Source organism: Panthera onca, chromosome E1 (assembly GCF_046562875.1).
Source record: "Panthera onca isolate mPanOnc1 chromosome E1, mPanOnc1 haplotype 2, whole genome shotgun sequence".
Lineage (NCBI taxonomy): Eukaryota > Metazoa > Chordata > Mammalia > Carnivora > Felidae > Panthera > Panthera onca.
This window is the reverse complement of record NC_138352.1, coordinates 20,014,451-20,027,685: the sequence shown is the minus strand read 5'-3', so window position 1 is coordinate 20,027,685 and position 13,235 is coordinate 20,014,451. Positions and strand designations below refer to the sequence as shown.

General features: G+C 55.6%; 1 protein-coding gene and 1 long non-coding RNA gene across 6 annotated transcripts in view; one reads left to right on the top strand and one right to left on the bottom strand.

Annotated features, from left to right (window-relative positions):
* NTN1 (netrin 1) overlaps nucleotides 1–13,235 on the bottom strand; it is a 191,477-nt gene that overhangs the window by 122,835 nt on the left and 55,407 nt on the right. The gene's annotated exons all lie outside the window — the stretch shown is intronic.
* Nucleotides 3,376–4,176, top strand: LOC132688329 (uncharacterized). The gene is made up of 2 exons (XR_009614493.3): nucleotides 3,376–3,681; nucleotides 3,998–4,176. It is a non-coding gene; the product is annotated as an uncharacterized LOC132688329 (long non-coding RNA).

Genomic DNA, 13,235 nt, shown 5'->3' with positions numbered 1-13,235 from the left:
CCTGTCATGCTCTGTCTCTCTCTGTCGCAAAAATAAATAAAAACATTAAAAAAAAAATTTTAAAAAACAAACGCATACGTTTAAACACACAAATTTAAGATGGTAAATTTTACGTTATGTCTGTTGACCACGATTTTTTTAAAAAAGGCTCGATACACAAAATAGTTCGGTTGTTAAAGCTTGGGGTGGGAGCCTCAGTTCTTTAGCAAAGTCGCTTAGAAGAACAGTTACGTCTCCAATAATGCCAAATAAATTAGGTGTTATTATAGACAGTGAGACATGACCAACACGACACTTCGGAGAACTTTCTCCTCTGCCCGGCACCCAGGAGGCCCCCTCTCGAGCTGGCACTTTTTCAGCCCTTCTTCCTCCGGGCAGCTGTGCCCACCAGGCTCGGGGCCGAGGGGTCCCACGGGGGAATGGTGGGGGCAGCAGGGTCCCCCCTCCCTGGCCGCCCCCCTCCTCCCTCCCCTGCAGCAGCCTCAGAGCGGGGCAGGCGCCCGAGTGGGGCCGACCCTCCGTCAGCCCCGCCAGCCTCCCTGCCCCCTTCTCTTGGCTCCCAGTCCAGAGGAATATTGGACTTTCTTCTGCTTCTCCCCCTCCTCACAAAAAAGGCCGAACGTTCCCCAGGCACTTGGCCTGATTTCTGTGCCGGAGCAGAGATGGCCGGGAAAGGCAGGCAGTGAGAAGTCAGCCCCAGTCAGTTCTCGAGGGCAACTGCCTGGCACGCCTCCCGCTTTGCAAACCAGCATCGACGTGCCCGTCTTTCTGCTCCTCGGTGGCCAGAGGTATGAAAGGACTTTCTCGCTCACGGTCGCAGATGGGAGTCCCTAACTGCCGGGGGGCGGGGGGGGGGGGGGGAAATGAGAAAAATCCAGACTGGGGCGCCGGCCCCTGGTTCCCCACCAAAAGACGATCAGTGTCTCAAGCAGCAACCTCTGTTCACAACCCGTGGCCTGTCCCGTGGCCTCGGCCATGTCCCCCCCCGTGTCCTCAAATGCCCATCTCCCTGCGGGGCCTCAAAAGGACGGGCAGGCACGTGGGTCTCGGGATTTCCCGGCCCAGAAGAAAGCCGTGTTAATTTTGCTGCTGTGTCCGGATAGCTTTGTTAGTGTTTAAAAAAACAACCCTGGCCACTCTAACAAGTGCTGGCCAGAAACAGCAGGAGGCTGGCGGCAGGAGCCAGGTTAGAGCAGGGAGAGGGGACCCCCCTACCCTCACTCCTTAACCCCAGGAAAAAGATGGTCATGTGCAAGCGGCTACAGCTGTGAACACAAGCCCGGTCTCCAGCCCGGTGATGTTCAGGGGGAGCGGAGGGAGGAGGCCCCAGGGGGGCTGAGGACGGACGCCCAGGCCCAGGGGGGGCCTGTGCCGGCAGGGGGGTGGCGGGGCTGGGGTCCTCGAGGAGGGAAGGGGGCGATTACCACTCAGGGTCTACCAGCAGCGAGAAACCTACCAGGAAGGGGTGCGTCTCAGAAAGACTCAGCCAACTTTCATCACAGTGTGTGCTCTGCCCGAGAAACAATCGTCATCCAGAACGTGGCTCCTGCGTGTGCCTCAAGGCATGAAAAGGGAAAACTGCAGGGTAACCAAAATAGGTAAGCCGATGTAATGACCCCAGCTCCTCCTGCCTGGCTTTTTTCTCAGATGTTCACGACAGAGGAGAACCTGTCCCCCGGCTGGGAGCACCGACTCCCCAAACGTCACCACCGTTCACACAGCCGCCACCCAAGGTCCGGGCGTGGGGCCGCAGAGAGATTCATCAATCAACCCCACCACTTAAATTTTTCAGCCACGTCACGCTTTGCAGGGTGGACAGGCGCGCGAGAGGTTTTGGTGACGGTTGGCCACAAGGAACCCGGAGAGAGGCCGTTTCTCTGGATTCGGAGTCGTTCAAACTCTTGGTACTGGAAGGAGAACAGATTTTCAACCCCGAGGTCCCCCGTTTCTGCTCCCGGCCAGCTCGGAAAATAGTTACCGTGACTCAGCCAAGCTGCCAGCCCCGTCTGAAGACCCAAAACCTGCAAGGAAGATAATTGAAGCAGAAAAACCCTCCATCTGGGACGACTGAATGTGTTCCAGGCTTCCGGGTCTGCCCTGAGGTCTCGGGCTTCAAATATGCTCAACCCACCCAGGAGTAGCGCAGCGGCCGACGCGGGGCCGGCCCACCCATCTGTCTGGGGCGCCTACTGAGCCTGGGTCGCTGGGGTTCTAGGAGCTCCAGAGAACTGTACGGGACCTCAGAGGATTCCTGAGGCCAACCCCTTGTTTCTTAACAAGCCCCAGAGAAGGGCAGGGCTGGCCCAACGTCACCCAGGGAGCTGGTGCTAAAGCCAGTCCTGGGACGCAGAACTCCTGACCCCAGCTCACCAGGGATCCCTCCACATCTCGTTGTAGAACAGGTGGCCCAAGACCCCTGAGGCTGGCCTGCAGATAGACCCCCTACCGAGGCACGGCCCCCCCCCCCCCCGGCCCAGACCTCAGCTGTTGTTCTTTCCTCCAGCCTCCTGCCTGTTCACCCCCAACACCAGCTTGGTGGAACCGGGGTTCTGGCAGTGGTGTGGCCCCCAGCTCTGGACACGGCGGCCCCGTTCTCCAGGACGGTCACTAAGAGCCGTGCCACGGCCTCAGGGAAGGGAGGGGACAGCAGCAGGGAGCACGGGGCTGGTGGGGCTGGTGGGGCGACACCTGCTTCTGAGCAGACTGTGAGCTCCCTAGGGGGGCAGGATGGCCAAGGGGCAGCCTGCTGAGAAAGGAGAGTGATGGGTGTCCCTGGGGGGAACACCTGAGGGGACCTGGAGGGGACCGCACACGCACCGGGGCATCCTGTCCTTCTTCTGGCCCCGTGCCTCTCAAATGTGGGGGGGTCTACTTCTACTTCAGACTCCCCCCAACTGCTATCTCCCTGCCTCAGTCTCCCCTCTTAGCTCCTGTGTCCACCTGGCAACCACAGTGATCCTTCCACAGCACAACTGAGTTGTGCCTGCCTCTCCTCCACTGCCTTCCTCCTGCTGCCGTCACAGCATCCAAATGCTGGAAACGGCCAACAGGGGCTTACGGGGTGGACTCTGCCCCCCGTCATCTCTCACCCCTCACACACAGGTGCCGACCACGCAGCCTTTTTGGGTCCTCAACTGCCACCACTGGGCCCCGTGCCTATGACCCTCTCTCCCTGAAATGCTCGTGACCCCCACCTGCCTGGCCAACCCCCACCCGTCCTTCTAATGTGGTCCGTAAGACAAGGTTCCGGAGCATACATCAGCAGAAATGTACCTCACTTGGACTCTACCACTAACTACAAGAAGCCACCTGGAAGGCTCCTGCTTACAAAGTGCCCCAACTTGGAAATCCCACATTTGGTAACCCTGAGAGCTGGGGCTGGGGGAGGGGGGAGAGTGGTCAGAAGAGGTGACAGTTCTCCCCGAGCAGGCACTGCTGTCCTCTCCACTAGGATACAAGCCGTCTGAGAATGGGGACTTTGGTTCAGTTTGCTCCCTGCGGAATCTCCAGCACCATGAACACACAGTGGGCACTGGAACCCTACTTGTTGATTGGCTGAATGAAAACAGCCATCACGGCAGCTCCCATCTGAGTACCCGACTCTGTGTGGACGGCGGGCAAAGTCCTTTCTCATGTGTCATTGAGGTCGGCAGTTTTGTCGTTTCACTTTCACAGACGAAGGTACTGAGGCTCAGGGGGGTTGAGGCAGGGGCCGGAGGGACTGGAACCGGTCCTGTGGACCCTGTTCTGTAGATGCAGAAGGAAAGTGAGGCTCTGTAGCAGAGAAGCTAACTGTCCCCCTGCCCATCCCACCCCTTCCTCTTAGTCATGGGGTTTTGTGGCCACCCATCTAGAGACCATACTTCCCAGGATGCCTGGCATCTAGGTGTGGCCATATGGCCAAGACTGAGGCACATGGGGTATGACCTGAAACGATAATGTGCACCTCCCATGCCACTTCCTTAAAGAAACTGCTCTCTCTCCACTCTCCTGGCAGGGCTGGAATGAAGACAGGGTGCTGGGGGACCAGCTTTCACCACGACATCGAAGACAATACCCACGGGGCCGGTGGAACAACAAGACAGAGGGCTGGGTCCTGCCCGGGTGACGTCATGGAGAGAGCTGCCCACCTCCCAGCTATTAAGTGAAAGAGAAATAAACATCCACTTTGTCTGAGCCCGTGTGTTCTGAGGCCTCTGTGTTCCAGAAGCCAAACCTACCGCTAACCAGGGGTTCCCTGCCCAAGTCCCACAGCTCATTCCATTTGTCTGTTTCCTTAGCATCCTGGTACAAGGGAGCGGAGCTGCTGGTCTCACGCGTGTTGCTTTAAGTACCAGAAGGAAGTGGTAAAGCTCCAAAATACAAAAACAAAACAAAACAAAAAAAACCCGAAGCTAAGAAGCCCCCAGGACTACCACGCAGGGAGCCGTGACATGTCCAGAGGTCTCCTCCCACCAGCGCTCTGCAGAGTGGCAGGACAGAGGAGCCCGCACTCAAAGGCATGTATGGCTCCCCAGATGGAAATCTCCCGGACAAGCCACTCCGCGCTCCCTCCAGGGCCACCCGGTGACAGCATCTTGTGAAAACCTCACTCGGGTGGCTGTTTCTACACTGGAATGACGACAGCCGGTGGAGCTCGCGTCTTCCTCCCCCAAAATGACTAGACAAAACGGCTTTTGAGTCACATCATCCTGGGCCTTTGTGAAAATGTTCTCTTGCTATTCCCAGCATGTCCGTGGCAGCTACAGGACACGTTATCTCATGCAAAACACGTGCTCCTCCGAAGTTAACAACTCCGCGTCTCCGTGAAACCTTATCCTTTTAAGAAGGTATGTGGTGAGCTCTCCACTGAAAGGGCTGTTGGGCGTCCAGACTTAAAAGCAGATCATCACCCTCACTGGAGATGCTTTTTAAACCTGGGTCCCACGTGCTTGGCCAGCCTAACAGCTATTCAAGGGACACCCTGCAATCTCTCAAGATGCCTCTAAAAGACCAGGGCCCAGAAGCAAATGCAATGTTCAAGGCTTCTGTGTCTCTCCCCAAGCGAGCAAGGTCTCTTATCCCTGTGGCCAACGAGACCCTCCATGTGCCGGGGAATGGTAAACTCAAGCCAAAATGGCTGAAGAGAGTTTTGCGGGTCTGGGTCACTGAAAGGTCTAGCGGAAGAGCTGGGTTCATCCAGGGAGGTCCTCAAGGACTTGGCTTCTTCCATCTGTCCTAGCCCTTGTGGCATCAGTATCATCCTAGGGTGGGTGTCAAAATGGATGCAGCAGCTCCAGGCTTTGTATCCACATGCCACACCATCTGGGGTAAGAGAGAAAGGGCTGGCTTCCGGCATCTCCTCCGGAAGAGTGAGGTACCTCATCACGAAAGCCTCCAACCAATGTGCTCTTAGGAATCTAGCCCAAACTGGGTCACACATCCGCTCGTGAGCCGACTCCTGTAGCCAGGGAAATGCTGTGTGTTGACCAACCATGTGGCACGAGGAATGGAGTCATCCTGATGGGATCAGACAAATCATAGACAAAACCCACCAGGACCACAGCCCACCAGGCTGTAAAAGGGAGAAGAAGGGATGATGAAGGCATTGGGCAGATGATCAGTGGCCAAAGACTACACCGGCTTCCTCTGGCGGCCGCATCCCACATCTGACACCTACAAATGTTCCCTTCCCCTAAAATCCTTAAGTCTCTCCGATAATAGGGGGACCCCCCCCCCTTAAAACAGCGAGTAAAGGGCTGCTGTTTCTATGAAAACCAAACTGGAAAAACAGCACGAGTAAGTCACTACGTTTACAAAACTGCTGTCAACTGAGATGTGGAGGAGGTCTCTGGGAAAAAAAAAAAAACTGGGGAGACGTCGTAAGAAAGAAAAGATTCTGAACTCAGATAACTTCACAAGCTTCTCCACGGGAGTCATTTCACTTTGATAAAAACTGGAGACCAGAGACCATGCATTGTAGGCAGGGTTTCTGCAAGAAAGAATACAGGACCCAACCGGCAGACCCAGACTCAAAGAAAATGCCTTGGCCCTTCATCAAAAGCTTGGCAAGTGGATGTCCATTCACATGTCTTAAAGTCAAATATTTAAATGTTTATCTGACTTATTTGATTATTTGGCCAACTATTGCCTTCAGCCGGGAAACATTAAAGGGCTCCCCCCGCAACGGCTCTCCCAGCCCACACACACCCAACTTCCGGCCATTCAGAACTTTACTGGCCAGTCATCAATCTCTTCCTCAAAGGAATAAAAATGTTGACAAGGGCAGGCCTGAGCCTACAACTCCCTCTGTGCCAACAGGTCTGCTTTCTCGTTGACGCTGATGATGGAAAGAGATACTTTATGACAGTAAAGTGAGGCAGGTGGTAGGACCAGCTGGGAGAGTAGTCAAGTCTCCAGGTGGAGAAAACTTTTTGCATGTTGGCAGTAAGAATGGAAAGAAGCAGGTGTAAACAGGGCAATACAAATCAACAAGACTAGGTGATCAGTTGACGAGTCAAGGGCTCCTGGGTGCCTCTCGTTGGCCCACACGAAGGAAGTACATTTTGGTTTATAGGCGAGATTTCAAATGTTCTAAGCCTGAGATGACACTATTTGAAGTTTCAAGAAAGACTAGAACATGGATGGATAACTTGGAACCATTTACATCTCCATGCTAAGGATGAATGGAGTCATTGAGATAAGGGGTCTAGAAGGCTAAGTGAATACCAGGGCTTACCCCAGAACCAGGGCACCCACATCTCAGGAGCTGGAAGAGGCAAAAGCCAAGGAAGGGGAGAGACAAGGCCTGAGCAGAGACATGGGGACACACACCATGGCCATGAAGCCAAGGGTGAAGAGAGTTCAGTGGGGAAAGAGAGGTCCATTTAGCCAAACGTTTCAAAGAGGTCAAGCAGGGCCACCGGATTTTACTATCAAGGTCAGTGTTTACCTCACTTAAAAAAAAAAATTCAACTGTGTGGGGTCCCACAAGAATCCAGGAATCATGGCTGCCTGGGGGCCATTCCTTCGGGGGCCAGAAGCAGTTAGGAGGGGTGTTAGGGGGAGGGGATGGAATTCAAGGGGAAAGAAACAAGGTTTACCCCTGAAGCCATCAATACAAGGGGAAGAGGAGATTAGCTCCTGGCCCACCCTGTTAGGCAAGACACGTTCTCAGGAGGGCAAGGAAGGAGCCAAAAGCTCAGGAAGCAGTGTTTCAGTCACTGATGAAGCGGCCAGGCTGGAGAAGGTGGAGCACAAGCCACCACACTCTCCCCTTGGGGACCTGCCACGCAGTGACAACCCACCATCCTCCAGAAGGGCTCCTCTCCCACAGCACGGTGATGGGAGTCTGCAGAGGAAGGCTATCTGCAGGGGGAAGAGGAGCTGAGGTCTAGTGGGACCTCATTTCCAGGATGCACAGAGAACTCCAGGAGCAACGTACCGTTGGACTTCTGCTCCTTTGCCATTTCAGGTCCTGCTTCCTGCAGTGGGTCTCCACTCCCAGGGCCCAAGGCTGGTGTGTGGAGGGGAGAAGCTGGGGAGTCACGAGGACCACAGAAGCCAGCAGGAACCTCCTTTCCAACGGATGTGCCCCAGACTCCTAAGTCAGTTTCTACATACCCCCAAAGAGTGGGTTCAAAATAAAGCAGAAGGAGGGAGGGAGGGCGGGGAGGGTAAGAACAATCAGCATACTGAGTGTTGACAAGGAGACCTGAACCACCATCTGGGAAGGGGGGACACATGAGCAACAGAACGTGTTATGGAAAACATCTTCTTTGGGATGACCTTCACGCTCCCAACATGGAGCCCAGGGCCCCAGAAGCCTCCACAAATACTGATGACCAACAGATGATAACTGAGCTTCAGCCCGGCCACACCCACTCAGATGGATTCTTGGCTCTCCGGTATGACTCAGGGTTGGATCACTTGTCTGACATTAGATGAAAGGGCGGCTTAGACACCATCTCTTCTGTCTGAAATTCCCTCCAATGGCCTCTCCACCGTCTTGCCAATCTTCCCGGATGTTTTACTAGCCGTTAAAGTTCATCCCCCCCAACTCTCCCCACTCTGTTTCTACCGGATACATCAGGTCGATGATGACGGTGATGACATTGATGGCGGTGATGATGATGGTGCAACACCCAAAAAACAAAGGGTGTCATCTCTGTCTCAGCTCATTTGGTCTTCACAACTACCCTGGGGGGTGGGAGTTGGGGATTATTGCCTCCATTTTGCAGGTGAGGACACTGAGGCTCAGAAAGGTGAAGCGACTTGCTCTATGTGCTAAAAAGAACGGATGGTACCTCCGGCCTCAGAAACCTGGCCTTTTTCCCTCCCGGCCCAGTGCCCCACCTCCAATATCCTGTTGCCTCTGGATGCCTTCCCTCTCACCTCTACCGCATCCGACCTTCTGTTCTCCTGGGTCCGCTCCTCAAACAGTGTAGCCCCAAACCTTGTCCCTCTTCCTGGCCAAAACCCACATCATTTCTTCCATTTCTTTTTCTTTTTCTTTTTTTATATTTCCATTTCCAGCTGGACAGTTGGGGCTGGCTGTCCACATTTTGGAGACATTTCATCTCCAGCTGTTATCAGGTCTTTCCGTTCTCCCTTCCTTTGTTAATTCCAAGATGCCCCAAACAGGAAAGACAGCAATAGCATGGTCAATCCTACATTCACCCAACCGTGTGACCATGACCTGCCACAGAACAGGGCAGGGTGCTTCTCCAGGAAAGAGAGGGGGGAAATCAGCAGTGTGGCTGTTTCGGCTTCAAAAATGAATCCCCTCCCCTCTGACTTCTTCTATGCAAGGTGAGCAAGACGCTGGAACCCACACTCACGACTCAAAGCTCAGAGTCGAGGCACTCTGTATCGTCACCATTTAGGAATGTGCCAATGGTCTACACTGGATTTCCTCCAGTAGATATAGGGGAGCTCCCCCAGCAAGAAAGCACCTCTAACAGCATGGAGCCAGGAACACCCTGGGTGGTGGCAGGTGGTTGATAAAGGCACCCAGGAGGTGAAAATAACTGATGGTCAAAATACACAAATTGGTAACCGCACAAAATGCATGGTTCTTGTGTATTCATTTTGGACTCTGTTTGTTAGACATGCTGAAGGCTGAGAAACTATAGGAAAGGGGACGTGTCCAAGCATCCCCATCGCTGTGCCCTGAAGCAATCCCCAGCTGTGGCCAGTTTGTGTGCACAGGATGGGGAAGACAAGGGACTCCGCAGGCCACTCCTCTAAGGTTGACTCCATTCCACTTTGATTCTGGGGCCCCCTTTTGGCAGCAGAGGTGGTGGCTGTCTTGAGTGTCAAAGGGCACCCCGTGGGCATACACCTTGCAAAGAGGGGAGGCTCCCATGAGTGATGGCAGCCGGCCTTGGGCAATCACTTCTCCTCTTTGACTGGCAATTTCTAAAATACCTCAAGGGGCCCCAGGATTTGGTGGCATCACTTCAAGGGCAACTCTGGGGCTGCGGGGTGGCTCAGCCTGCGACACCTCCCTCCCTTCAACACAAGCAACTCTTTCTTCTGTCCTACCTACTCGGGGTCCCACAGGATCCTGTCAGCTAGACGAGTGTTTGCCAACCACTGACTAGTTACCCCATCGCCGCCCCCTAGGGTGGCGCATTCTCCCCCTGACTTCTGTCCTGCCTCCTGCCCTCAGTGCAGGGCCTGTCGTGGGGCCACACCTCCAGACGGCTGCAGGCTGACACCGGGCCACAGATCCCCCTGGCCTCAGACCACAGGGCTAACGTCCCTGAGGTTCCTAAGGTCCCTCCCAAGGCGGCCAAGGGAAGCAGTAACGTGGAAAAACTGACCCACAGAAGTAGGTAACTCGCCCAAGGTCGTACCAACGATGAACAGGTGGGGCCCGGATCTGAACCCAGAGAGCCTGGCTCCGGAGTTCACACCCTTAGTCAAGCCCACCAGGCTTGACCACAACATGGTGAGGTTGACTTTTCGAACGCGCCAGACCGTTCCACACCCGCACGCACGCACGTTCCACTGAGTAAGACCCTGGCGTGTTGGGGAAGGCAGGCTGAGTACTTGTCTTAAGGACCTGCCCCCGGGGGCTTCTGAGTATCCCAGGTGGCGGCAACTTCTCGAGCCCCTGGCTGCGTTTAAGACGTTTACATCCAGCCCCAAACCTTGGGTGTCAAGTCTGGCGAACAGGCTCAGAGAGCAAGCTTGGGTGATGTTGTTGTTGGACGAAAACTAACCGTAGCGACAAGGCAACAAAACCAGTTCTCCCCCATGGGGCTGGTAAAAGGGCTGCACAGGCCAGCGGAAGATGTGTTTTTCCTCCCAAGGTGGCTACTAAAGAGGACAGGACACTCATCTGGGCCTGTCGACCCGGGGCTGTTTGGGGAAAAACAAAGAAGTCGGTTCCGTGTTTTACAGTCATACCTCCAAAGCCAAGGAGTCGTGAACTTGGAGTTGTTTTTCCAACGGCGGAGACGACTTTCCACTGATCCGCACACCCGCTCACCCGCTCCACGGCTCTCCTCCGTAAGGAATGACACACATTTTCGAGAAGGCTGGCCAGGTGAGGAGTTCAGCCCAAGGCCGCGTGCAGACACACACTCGCTGACCCTTGAGGAGCATGAGTCACAAGCACCAAGCTCCAACCAGAGCGAGCTGGCCGCGTCCCATCCCTAATCCCTCTGAAAAATGCAACTGCTGAACTCACCCACCACCGCTGTCGCCAACCTGTTTGGCGTTGGTTGGATCTCAGCGCCGCGAGCGGCCGGCACCACTGCCTGCTTCCGGATGCCCCCTGTGCTGCCTGAGTGGTGCCTTCGGCTCGAGGTCCCCTGACGTCCTCATTCAACGCATCCACCGATCCCTGGGCCTCTTGGGCTGGGCACCGTCCCCAGAGAGCTCAGGGCGCTGCGATACTGGTAACAAGAACCACGCGCCATCCAGGCTCTGTCTCCAAACAGCTTCCCTCTTCCCCGTGTCCCTCCCAAGACCACTGCAAATGGTAGGGAACCAGCTCAGGGGTGCTGAACTCCCTGCACCCGGGAGAGCTGGGAATCCCAACGGGCAGCCACACCAAAGAGAAGACCACAGCCACCTTCACGGCAAGCACTTTCCAAGCACCTGTTACGTGCCAGGCACTGACCAAGCCGGATGCTGCTGTCTGTGTCCCCAGAAGGCACCAGCGAGATCAACAGGTGCCACTTCCGGAATCCTTCTCCGAGGACTGACCTTGCGAGGGAGTAAGCACCTGTCACCGGAGGGGACAAGGGCGGTTAAGTGGCGGGATCAGATGTTGGATAATCTCTAAGGTCCTCTGGACGTCTTACATTGAATAAGTCTAGGGGCGCCCGGGGGGCTCAGTCGGTCTGACTCTTGACTTCAGCTCAGGTCATGATCTCACGGTTCATGGGATCGAGCCCTGCGTGAGGCTCTCTGTTGAGTATGGAGCCTGCTTGGGATTCTCTCTCTCTCTCTCTCTCTCTCTCTCTCTCTCCCCCTCCCCACTCTCAAAATCAATAAATAAACTTAAAATCTTTTTCAGTAAGCCTACAAAAATCTGATGCAAAGAAAGATGCACACACACACACACCCAGCCTACCATGGATGCCAGTGCCCCTTCCTTGGTAGAGATGGAAAAACTTCACCCCAGGCTCTTCCAGGGACAGAGCTGCCCCAAGATTCAGGCCCCCGGCCTGATGAACTCTCCGGGCAGGAGGCGACAGAAAACTGTCACAGGCACTTGGTTGAGTTCGATTTCTTCCCAAACGACTCGCTTTCAGGCTCTGGAGACCACCCCCACAGGCATCTTCCCCCTGTTCTGCCCCTGTTCTCTGCACGCAGGAGGCAGGTGTCTGGGCCCAGGTGGGAGCGCCGACCCCCAAGGGCCACCGCTGGCAAAGCCGGGCCCCCGTGGGCCCTGCCTCCTCCTCGCGGGCCCTCCACCGTGCAAACCAAAGCGTGCTGCCAGCCTGCTTCCAATATCCGCTCGTCCCTCGCTGGCCTACCAGCCAGACGGTCCCCCCACCCCTTTCTCTTTGAAGAAAAGTGATTTAATTTCATGAGACTTTGGGGTAATCATGTTATGATCTTCAACATTAACCAGAACCAACTCCCTGCTACAGGAGGGTGGGGAAGGAAAGGGGAAGAAAAAAGTAAACAGTCCCATTCGGGATTGCCAGAAATGAGAGGAAAAAGAAAGTCACAGCAGCTGCTTTGCTGGTTCCCCTGTTGAGGACGGGCCTCTGCCAGAAACGGGGGCCTCTGTGCCAAGGTTTCTGGAAATAAGGAAGTTGGGCTTGGCAGGGCCTCCATTTCTACAGGTTAATCAGCTCAATTCAGGGGAGGGGGCGATACTGGTTTTCAGTCCTCAGCCTCCCTCTTCTTCCCACCCCACCCCCAGCTGAGATGACCCAACATCCTTGGGGGGGGGGGGGGGCGGAGCTCGGGCCTCCCTGCCTCCTCTCCGAGGCCGGGATGCAGGGCTGCTCTGGAGACCAGGTCAAGCGGCCACCTTGGCCCTCCGGGAAGGGCTTCCCTTCCACTCCCCCGCCCACCTCTCCCAGCTCTTCAGGCGACAAAGTGAGGCTTGGTGAGAAGGTCGGGTTGAGGGGAGGCACGGAGGAGTCAGGAGGAGGGGGGCTTCAAAACCAGAGAAGGAATCATTCAGGGCACAACCCCAGAACAGTGCATGGAAGGGTTAGCTGCAGCCAGCGAGGAATTCTCATGAACAATGGTCCTTCCTGGCAGAGAGTCCAAGGGTGTGGTGCTAGCTTGAAAAAAAAAAAACAGCAAATAACCCAGGCTCCAGGGCCACCGGGGAGGGGGCTGGTGTGAAGCTGGAACGCTGGGGCCAGGGCCTTCCCGCCGGGTCACACGGCCCCAGAGACACCTTGGCAGACCTCAGCTCTGTTCCCCGGCCCTGGCTCCCCTCCCGTCTCTCGGGGTAGCCGGTCTGCTCAGACCCCACAGAGGCCTCTGCCGGTTTCCCGGCCCCTGCCCACGGATGCCGAAAGCACAGCGCCTACTAGAGGCTGTGGCGAGCGGGGACCACACCGCCGCCATCCGCCCGGGACCGCCCCCCGCCCCCCCCCCGTTGTCCATCCAGGTTTCATGGTGGGACCCCGAGCGTCTGAAGAATCCTGGCAGGGAACAAAGACCCCGGACGTGACTCTGGAGACATATTCTCGTGGTTTCAGTCCCTCTCTAGGGTGCAGGGAAAAGAATACAAGAGAAATGGGCCACCAGGAGATGGCATGTTGCCCCCC